This window comes from Triticum aestivum, chromosome 2B (assembly GCF_018294505.1).
Source record: "Triticum aestivum cultivar Chinese Spring chromosome 2B, IWGSC CS RefSeq v2.1, whole genome shotgun sequence".
In the NCBI taxonomy this organism is placed as follows: domain Eukaryota; kingdom Viridiplantae; phylum Streptophyta; class Magnoliopsida; order Poales; family Poaceae; genus Triticum; species Triticum aestivum.
The window spans coordinates 715,716,324-715,727,681 of NC_057798.1; the positions used below are offsets into that span (position 1 = coordinate 715,716,324).

Here is an 11,358-nt window from a genome sequence, read left to right on the forward strand (position 1 = left end):
AGATCGGCGAGGCAGCTCGCCGCGCAGGCATCGTCGATGCCCTGCAGCGCGTCGGGGCAAGCGCCATCGGGCGTGCCGGGTTGGCTACGCTCGCTGGGGAGGAAAAGGGTTCCCGTCCAGAGAAGGTCTCCGGACGACTGTGCACCTCACCCCACGGTGGACGCCAAATGTCGGGGGTTGGGTGCGACATATGCCAAAGGATGGCTTATCATGGTGGGAGCGAGTAGAACGTCGCCGGTGCCAGGAAACGGAATGAGGCGAAGACATGCACGCCGGCGGATCTTACCCAGCTTCGGGGCTCTCCGAGGAGATAACACCCCTACTGCTGCTCTGCGGGGTCTCCGCATGATCACTAAGGCAAAGTGAGTACAAGGTTGCTCCTCGAGCTGTATTCTGGAGGTAGGAGAAGGCAGGGCCAGCTCTCTCGTTCCTATTTTCTATGGTCTAGTGCTAATGGATTCGAACCCTTTGCATGGGTGCCCCGGGGGGTTTATATAGGCCTACCCCCCGGTGGTACAATGGTAATCCGGCTAGGCGCGGGTCCCAGCCGTTTGTCTCTCAGACCGCCGTCTTCTCCGCCGACTGCTGGGGCCCGCCGACTGGCGGGCCCCGCCGACGGGTCCGGTACTGTAGCCGTGCTTCTAATGACGCATGCTTGGTCATGGGGTCGTGGCAACAGTGCCGCCGTCTGTCGGACGATCACTGTCGCCATTCCCTGTCTTGTCCGGTTAATGGCGTGCGGGGACCGTGGGAGGGGCCGGCCGACTCCAGGGGGGCCGACTCCCACGGGTCCGTCTTCGGGGCGTACCTGCCGTCTTCTGTGCTCCCGCTGACGGGCGGGTCCCGCCGTCTCTGGGTCGTACAGGTAGGCCGTCGTGGCCACAGTGTGCCGCCCACTGAGGCTGAGGTCAGGGCAGGCATGGCAACAGTGCCGCGCCATACTGGAGATCTCCAGCGATACGGCACACTGTAGCCATGCCAGCCCCTCGTAAGCGGGGCAGAGACGGCCACGCTGTGACCGTACCCCGCCCCGTCCATCGCGGCGAAGGCAGGAGATGGTTGGAGTCGCGAGCCGACTCCCTTCAGCCGGCTTCTCTGGTAGTCGTCAGCTGGGACTCGGCATATCTTGGAGTCGTCCCTGGGACTCGGCATATCTTGGAGTCGTCCCCGGGACTTGGCATATCTTGGAGTCGTCCCTGGGACTCGGCGTATCTTGGAGTCGTCCCTGGGACTCGGCTTGAGGGGCGCGGCCTGCCCCGATGTCTTGAAAGGTTCTGGGGCTCGGGTTAGCCTACCCGTGGCCCATTACTCCCACAGCTTGCGTGTTGACAACAATCTATTCGACAGTGTATGCAAACATGAATTGGTAGGAATCGCTCAACCACAAGTTTTTTAGCAGTTTACGAACAAGGAACAATGTAACCAATAAACATTTATCGTCCCTTCAGTGTTGTGATGGTCATTTCATTCTGAGTCTCGGATCTTCCCATGTATTTTCTCCTGTCTTCGGCTTCATGATTCCGTAACGTAAAATATACATGTTTCTCTGGGAAGCGGAGCTGTTTCATTCTCTAGCATGAACACAATGGATGACATGAGTGGCCTAGCATTTGGATGGTTTTGAACACACAAGAGTCCTATGTGAACACATCGTAAAACTTCATCAAGTGGACATCTCTCTACAACCGACGACTCCACCAATTCCCTTGCATTTCCGTCAACCCATAAGCTCCATGCCTGAATCAATGAAATCAATTTCTGGTCAAGTTACTATGAGTACTTAAACCATTGGAAATTAAAACGTTTTAGTAATACTTACGTAAGATATAAGGTTTGGAAAGTCCATTATGAGATGGGGCGAGTTAATCCTTAACCCGCTTACAATCTCGAACAGCAGAACCCCAAAGCTGTAGGTGTCAGACTTGACAGAAAAGTAACCCTCCATCGCATATTCAGGAGACATGTAACCACTATTTGAACAATTCCAAGGAAAATATATTAGCTATACTTTAAGGGAATACCACACTGAGCATAGCTGGTGCATAAATATTACTTACTATGTCCCAACAACACGCTTAGTGTTTGCTTGTTTCTCGTTTCCTCCAAAGATCCTTGCCATGCCAAAATCAGATATTTTTTGGAGTCATTTTTGCATCCAACAAGATGTTGCTTGCCTTGAGATCTCGATGAACTATTGTTAATCTTGAATCTTTGTGGAGATAAAGAAGGCCTCTTGCTATCCCTTTAATGACCATGAACCGGGTCAACCAATCAAGCACAGATTTTTTTGTAGCATCTTCCAAAATCCATGCAAAATGAGATGTATTGTGAGCCATAGTAAAACCCTCGCTGTAGTTAATGTAAAATTATTTTTTAAGCACATAAGTCAGAACATACCAAAAAGGAAGGCATCCAAACTCTTGTTATGTAAGTATTCGTAGATGAGTAATTTCTCATCTTCATGAATGCAGTAACCAAGAAGTCTAACTAAGTTTCTGTGCTGCAATTTGGCAATTAGAACTACTTCATTCCTAAACTCTCTAACCCCTTTCCCAGATCCAATACTAAGACTTTTGACAGCAATTTCCTTGCCACTTTCCAACATTCCCTACACGAGCACATCATTTTTCAGTTTAACAAGAGAACAACAAAAATATTTGTTCTTCAGAAATGAAGCTAAAAATGTTTATTACCTTGTAGACTTTTCCAAAACCACCTTTTCCAAGCATGTTGTGATCAGAGAAATAGTTTGTTGCAATGAGAATATCTTCAAAGCCAACAGACGGAAGTTCTGTATCTTCGTTCCCAAGTTCATCAGAAGCATTCAAGTGTTTTAGCTTATGTTTGTTTTGAACTTTTCTGCTGCTTTTACCTGACATGATAGTTTCATCAATATTGTCTCAAATGAATCCTTCATTAATAATTCTTTCTAAGAGAAAAGGGTTAATGAGAAGTTATTCTACCTCTTGACTTGCATCCAAGGTATATGCATGTGAATATCAACAGACATGCCACAATCGGGAGTACAATCTTCAGTTTAGCTATCTTTTTCTCATCAACTGCACATCTATAGTCCACCAAGAGAATAATGTCATACATTTGCTGCAAGTGTCATATTTACCGTGAATAATGCAACATTGTAACATCTCATGTACTGCAAATTCTAGGTAAATAATCATTACTTTGTACTGATGTAGAATTATCTGATGACACCAAAGAAGCTAGCATATAGGCTTTATCTATTACCATATGAAATCAGTAAATCGACTAAACTCTGATGAACTGGATGCCAACTGATGACAGGATCCTAAAGAAGCAGAATCTGAAAACAGGACTGCTTTCAATGCAAGGTGGGGATAATACAGTTGGCAGCACTGAACAAGCCAGGAATGAAACAGATAATATATGCAAGAACTGGGTAACATATTAATTCAAATTCTATCATCATATCTGTTAGTACCATATTCAACATGGATCTGTAAAAGGAGAGCACCAGTTGCACAATATAGGTTCAAATTCCATTGAAGTAAATTGCAAGTGTGCAACCGCGACTTGCTATTGTAGTAGCCACCATACAAACTTACATTAACAGGCAATCAATCTAACTGCATAAGCATTAAGAGCATTAAGATGGGTAAGGAATGCCAAATACCGGATGAGCTGGAAATACGGAGGTAAAGATTTTCAGTAATACCACCAGCAGGCTTCCGAGTGTCAACAAGCTCCCCCATCCAAACCAAGCACCTCGAACTATCTCCAATTGTGTCCAGACTACTCACGTTGGCATATGCGTAAGCGGTGCATGAGCAGTTGCTGCTGCATTCTGTTGTGCATTGGTCGAAGCTTCTATTCCTGATGTACAGAAACTTGTCAGGCGTTTTCATGCCAGGTAAAGTTATGAAACTATCTGTACCATCACATTTCAGCTCTTTCTTCCTTTGACATCCTTGGGAAAAGTTGAGGCCATCAGACTCAAACCCATCGAGGCACTTGCAAGTTGGAATCGCTCCGGTGCCATCACAGTAGCCAAATGGGCCACATGAATCATATCTATCACACTTAGCACTGGGCTGCTCCACGAAAGCATCCCAAGACAATGAGTTGCTGTTCCATGTCATGAACTTCACCATGCCCGTATAGTGCAGCATCACACGCATACTTGGTGAGCCATCGGAGACGGTGTACGTTACGTAGAACTCGGCCCCTCTTCTTTCAATTGTTTGGAATATGATGGTGCCGGTGTTGCTTCGATACACGACGTTGACAAGCGCACCAGTCCAAGCAGCTCTGCGCCAGTATGGTCTCGTCCCATTCCAGATGAAGACCTGGAGGACCGAGCTGGAGTCACTTCCCATGGAGTAGTCGCTTGTGGACGGGTCATCAGGTCCCCTCCAAGCGACAAGGCGCTTGTAGCCCTCATTTTTGCTGCTCAATGGTGCAGTCATGTTAGGGAGGATGGTGTCGGTTGGGTAATAAAAGCTCTGCGTATATCTGTGCCGTTCGGCAACCGGATGACCAAGTTCCCGGTGTCAAGCAGTATAGCAGCAGTTCCGGTGGCTTCGGTGGTGGTGATGTTGTTCGTGGTTGTCCAAAGAGTGCTTCTTTGGGGTCTAACAAGGTAAGATCAGAGTTGTTGGTCACAACAAACTTACCAAAGGAACTGCTGGTGATTTGGGCTGTCGCGGTTCGCGACCCACACGTATGTTCGCTGCGGGATGTTGTTGTACCATATGCCGATGTACGAGTTTGCAGTTGAGTTTGTTGGGGAGAAGAAGCCAAGAGTGAAGATGCCACCGCTTGAGATAAGCATGTCGTCGGGGGAGAGTGGTTTTGTGGGTGTTAGGCGATCATCGGATTGGCAGAAGGAAATCAAGAACAGGAGGATAAAAGCTGGGGTGTAAATCATGTCCATTAGGCCCTTTTTTGCTTGTGACGAGCAAAGGAAGAAGGTAGTGTATATGAAGATGGGTGAGCAAAAGGAAGAAGGTAGAACATATGAAGATGGTTTAGATTGTTTACTAGATGGTGGAAACACTGCTCAGACTTTTCTCTACCTATTCATCGGATTGCTTACATTGGACTTTTTGCGCACATCGACAAATGACACAGGACCACAAGTCGTATGAGTTGATTATTCAGCATTCCTATTGGTCTCCGTGTGGAGTTTTGCAGACCAAGAAGAGAACCAATACGCTAACCTGTCCACCATCACGAAGCGTGTTGCCAGGTGGCTTTGCAGGTGTTATTGGGTGTCCATCACAGTTGCAGAAACAAACCAATAGCAGGAGGACAAATACAGGGAGGAGAGTCGTGCACAATATGGCCTCCTTCTGCATATGCTTGCGAAGGAAGAAGTAAGGAGTGGTGTGAAGATGCTTCGGGCTGCTTGCTTGGAAGGTTCAAATACGAGGTAGAAAACCAAAACAGAGCCCGAGGTTTTGGTATTCCTGATGTGGCTTGTCACGGAAATAATCAGATTTCAGCATCGAGCATCCTTGCCATTCTATGACAACAAGCAAAGGTTGACATGTACAACCACAAGTAAAATTCTTATACTACGCAAGAAAACCAAGAGAAGTTTCGGTTTTGCTGAAACTCAGCTAGCTGAGTTTTAAGTATGGTCTCAGTCACGTTTTTGACCTTCCGATCTGTCAAACATCAGATTGTAGTCTTTCTTTTAGCGTTGTAGTCAATTCGGCCTTTCAATCCGAGCGACGCTGCTCTAGTCTCGTACAGGGCGTAGCCCAGGTGAATGAGTACTACCTTTTTTGTATTTTGCTTACGGAGCTGGGCTACATGGGCTTTCTTCATCTTTTTTTTTACCCAGCCGAATAAGAGAAAGATGATATGATCTAAGGATGTGAATAGTTGCTAGCTGCTTGCATTCTTCCTTGCATGCTATTGTCACTTGTTTTCGTTTTTGAATCATGTTATTGTCATTCGTTGACCATAGCTTTCAGGGGTCAGCTCTTTGTAACGACTTTCTTTTCATTTTTCACTCTCATAATTAATTGTTTTTTTATTTCACTACATGTAGTAGAATATTATTCCTCTGTTCTCCCTTTGCCTAATTTCCTGTATTCATTTTTTTAGCCTAATATTCATTTGTTACCATAGATTGAAAATTTGATTTATTGGGGATTTCACTATTTTTTTTCATCGTTCTCTTCCATTTTTCCATTTTGTATATTTCTTGTTTCCTACTTTGTCATCACTCATTTTATTTTTTATTTTTATTCCTCATTTTTATTTAATCTATTTTGTGTCTTTTTGTACTCTAATGATATCAAAACCCATGCCTCCTATTCGGTAGAAATGCTTGTTCCCTGAGTTTTTCAGTCAAAAAATTTGTGTGACCAAAGTTTTTAATTCTGGTCACAACTACAAAGTTTTTCAAATTTGGTGGTAATTGCAATCCATCAAGCCAGGTTGCAAGTGTTTGTTTTTTATGGAGTCGCAACCTCGTGGTTTCCAAAAACTGCTCGCAGACAACTGTTTTTCAAATGTGGTCGCGACTGCAGGCTTTCAAGTCAGGGTTGTAAATGCAAGTTTTCGAATCTAGTCGCAACTACGAGCTTTCATGTGGGGTTGCAACTGCAAGGTTTTAGTTGTGGTCGCAACTGCAAGTATTCAAAGTCGGGTCACAACTTCAAGTTTTCAAAGTCGGGTCGCAACTGCAAATATTGAAGGACGGGTCACAACCGCAAATCTGGTCACAACCATAAGTTTTCAAAGTCGGGTTGCAACCGCAAGTTTTCAAGGTCGGCTCGCAATTGCAAGTATTCAAGGCCAGGTCGTAACCGCACGTTTTCAAGGTCAGGTCGCAACCATAAGTTTTCAAAGTCAAGTCGCAACCGCAAGTTTTCAAGGTCGGCTCGCAATTGCAAGTTTTTAGTACCGGGTCGTAATTGCACATTTTCAAGGTCTGGTCGCAACTGCAAGTTTTCAAAGTCGGCTTGCAACTGCAAGTTTTCAAGGTCGGGTCGCAACTGCATGGTTTTAAGGTCGGGTCGCAACTGCATGTTTTCATGCTCGGGTCATAACTGCAAGTTTTCAGGTCAGGTCGTAACTTCAAGTTTTCAAGGTCGCGTCGCAACTGCAAGTATTCAAAGTCGGGTCGCAACTGTAAGTTTTCAAAATCGGGTCGCAACTGCAAGTTTTCATAGTTGAGTCGCAACTGCAAGTTTTTAAAGTCAGATCGCAACTGCAAGTTTTCATGGCTGGGTTGTAACTGCAAGTTTTCAAGATCGGGTCGCAACTACAAGTATTTGAAGTCAGGTCGCAATTGTCAGTCTTCTAAATGCGTCTTTTTTATGTGATGACAAGCCCAACTAGATAGTATTTTTTTTGTGTGTGTGTACATATAGCTAATGAAAATCTACCCCCCCCCCCAAGCAACAAAAGGAGTCTGGCAGGCGAGGCATAGAAGTAGCGACCAATTCCCTACAGACAAACTGCAAACTTCGTCATTTTTAAGACAATTTGATGGATTTTTAATAAATAAATAAATAATGCGTGGGACAAAACCAGGATAGGTCCTATGCTAGGCATCATGCTGGTGATTACTGCAGAACTATGTAAAAACTGAAAATCAACGAAGAAAACACCCATTTTTAAGACAACGAAGAGAACACTCTAAAACTGTGTTTTTTGGAAACTAAAATATGTTGTACAGGCCAGCCCACTAAGATGCACGTGCTTCTCTTATGGACTCTATGTAGTATGCTCTAGCACGAGCTACAGAGAAACAAAAGGCCAAGCCCAAAAACACAATATGACACGTGCAGATCATGGGGAGAAGAAAAAGTCTAGCCAATATATGTGATGATATCATGTGAATGAGACCATAGATAAATCTCAGCTAGCTGAGTTCCAGGTGCTCCCGAAAAGTTTACTAAGAAATGAGTTACCATCAGGTGGAGCGCGTATCGGCATCTCTCCGTGCTTTTTTTTTTGACAATCGCATCTCTCCGTGCTCGCATTTCGCACGCTGCTCGGGGGCCTTTCGGCCTGTCACGTTTCTCTTTGTCACCAGCTCAAATAAAACAGAGGCGCCATGTCTCGACGATGGCTGCTCGGGGGGTTTTCGGCCTGTCACATTTCTCTTTTTTGTTTTTTAACTTCAATTTTTCTTCATGAATCTCAATTCAAAAAAAAATTCATGATTTCAAACACTGTTCATAAATTAAAAACTAGTACAAATTTGAAAAATATTTATGGATTTCAAAAAATGTACATAAATTTGAAAATGTTTTCGAATTAAAAAAATCAAGTATTTTTAAAAAATGTTGGTGTACTTCCAAAAACTTCACGTGTTTCAAAAAAATATTAGAAAATGTGAAAGTGTTCATGAAATCGATTTTTTTAATGAATTTGCAAAATATTCTCTAATTTTAAAAATGTTCATGAATTCTAAAAAATATTCATGATTTGAAAAAATGTTCATGATTTAAAAAAAATCAGAATTTCTAAAAATATTTTGGAATTGAAAAGGAAAAATGAAAAGAGAAGAAGAAAAATCAAGGAAGAAAAACGGAAGCTAATGGGAAACACATAGAAAAAAGTTGAACTGGGCCGGCCCAATATTGTGGGTGCGGTTACGGGACTACGAGAGGGTGCGCATTTGGTGGATATTCATCGGCCTACATGGGGCATAGGGATTGCCCTCTTATAGTGTTGGCTAGTGAGCTGGCGCTCACAACCCGTCGCTACGGGCCGACCCAATAATGCTTGGGAAACGATTGGGAACGGTGCGCCGGCCAAAGCATCGGCCGGTCGCGTCCCACGCTCGCATCGCCTCTCAACGAGTTCAAGTGTTACACGTAGGATGTAGGGGGCTAGAGGCCCACACCATCCCTTGTCTTGTTTCTCCCTTATCTTCTCTCCCGAGACCAACTCGCGCTGCGCTGCAGCTTTTTTCTCGCTGCGACCTCCTCGACCAGGCCAGACAGCATCTCGTCGGAGATGAGCTTGCCAGCGGAGATGGCTACCAAGTCCTCCCCCCTCCCCCCCTCGCGGCTAATTCTTCCTTTTTTGTGGGCGCCTCCCTCATCCACGCCATCTTGCAAAAGAGAGCGAGGAAGGAGGCAGGGGCGCCGCGAGGACTTGTGACGACGGGAACCTCGACGGCGGAATGCTATGACGGCGCGACAAGGGATGTTTCAACCATTGATGCGAGTAGCTAGAACCAGGCGATGGAGGAGCTGTGACCCGTGGTGGAATTTGCTACAGCCATTATGCGCCTATGGTGTGACCCCCTGACGACGGCGACAACGTTTTGTTGCAACCGCATAGTGTTTTTGCTACTACTAGCGACATAAATTGCTACTACCAGCGACGAAATTTGTTACATTATCCGTGAAGATGATGTGACCCAGGCAACAACAACGTTTTTTTGCTGCAACCACACAGTTTTTTGCTACTACCGACTATAGGATTTGCTACATCATTCATGAAGAAGATGCAACCCCTTGACGGCGGCCACACCGTTTTGCTGTAACCACATGGATTTTTTGCTACTACTAGAGATGGTAATTGTTACCACCATTCACGGCGGTGATCGGCAACTGGAAATCGGAAAAGTTGCAACCGGCGATCGGGGATGCTACAACCGACATTCGGGGATGCTACAACCGGCAACCGTAGAAGCTGCAACCATTCCCCCATGTGCTGGAACCGGCATAGGGGGCCGACCAATGGTGCGACGATGCGCTGGGAGGAGGGGGAGAACGGAGGCTGGGGGGCTGCTGCAACCGGGGCGCGGGGATGCTACAAACAAGGCACCATGAAATGACGATTAGCGGGTGTCGCCATGGCCATAAAGAGTTGGCCGCAGAGGGGGCTATGACATGGGAGCTGCGGCGAGGAGCGGCGGCACGAGGACAGGAAGCGGGGACGCGAGCGACTGGAGGCCGGCGGTCGTTGCCCTCGAGGAGTTGCAGACGGAGGCAGAGTCGCGTGGGGCAGATGCGGGGGATTTTTTCTGGGATGTATTCAGAGGAAGAAGAAGACTCAAAGAGGAAGGCACGGGATCAGATCCCATGGCTGTGGGGCGCCAGATCGAAGGGTCGCGCTGCGACCGGCCCAAATTTGGGCCGGTGCGCCGGCGCCTATTACCGCCCATAATGCTTAGGTTTGCTTGCTCGGTAACGAGGCGACGATGGCTCGCTCGCTCGAGACTTGACAAAGACCAATTGACCAGTTGACGGTTCACTGGTGTACAAGTTGAGGTCCATTAAATTTCACTAGCAAAACATGCCCGTGTGTCGCAACGTGAAGAAAAAAAGCATCCCTCATACATATATCCGACAACATCAACAAACAATATTGTTAAAAAAAATCTTTATGGGCACAATTTAAACATTATGAAAATCAATGTTAAGCCACTGGTTTACATAAAGCTTGTATCAGCAGTTTAATGTGCATCATCGTATAGGGGTTGGTAGTGTACTGTGCGAAATAGAGAAGATTATGTACCTGCTTTACCGAAAAAGGCTCTCGCCCCGCTTTATATATAAAGCACGATCACAGCAATCCAGTACAAACACACGTCACCACAACACATGCACACATCCAAGGCAATATATATAGGCGCTGAGCGCGGCAACACCACCCCTAGCACTACCACCGCGGAGAGATGAAGCCGCATATGACGAACCGTGGGCTCCAAGGCGGCGCCTTCAGGAAGGATACGAAACTGGAGCGCCGCCACCGCCCAATCCGAGGATCAAAGTTTCCCCCGGAGCCGCACGACGGGCAATGAGAGCCGCGACGACGCCTTCAAGAAGGGAGCAAGCTTCGCCGCCGCCGGTCCATCCGGAGATAGAACAGGTTTTCACACCGGCCAAAACTCACCGCCGCCGAACGCACCCCCCGGCAACCATGCCACCCACACAGCCATGGCCACCGGGCAGCACCAAGCCACGGCCTCCGCCCGAGATACCGCGCAACCACCACCAGGGCCGCCGCCCCGGCATCCAAGACCTTGATACCACCTCACTCGAGACCTGCCGCTATCCCAACCAAAGAGATGAGCGGAAAGATCCCACCTTTCGCACCACCGGCCAACCCCCAGCGCCGAGACCCCATAGGCCGGCCACCTGACCTCCATCGACCCGTCCTGCAGCACCGGGCGCGAGGCGAGCTCGATCCCACAACCCGTGCGCGAGACGAGGTCAGTCCTGCTGCACCGTGCGCGAGACGAGCTTAGTCCTGCGGCATTGTGCACGAGACGAGCTCGAACCTGCGCATCGGGCGCGAGACGAGCGATGGACCGCAGCTGGGGGACGGTCAATCCTTTGACGAAGATAGCGGCCGGGAGCCGATGAGATGGATCGAAGGTCGAACCGAGCCGCCTAC

General features: G+C 47.1%; 1 pseudogene; it reads right to left on the minus strand.

Annotated features, from left to right (window-relative positions):
• Positions 1 to 1,433: 1,433 nt before the first annotated feature.
• LOC123042253 (G-type lectin S-receptor-like serine/threonine-protein kinase B120) lies at positions 1,434 to 4,912 on the minus strand (annotated as a pseudogene).
• Positions 4,913 to 11,358: the final 6,446 nt, after the last annotated feature.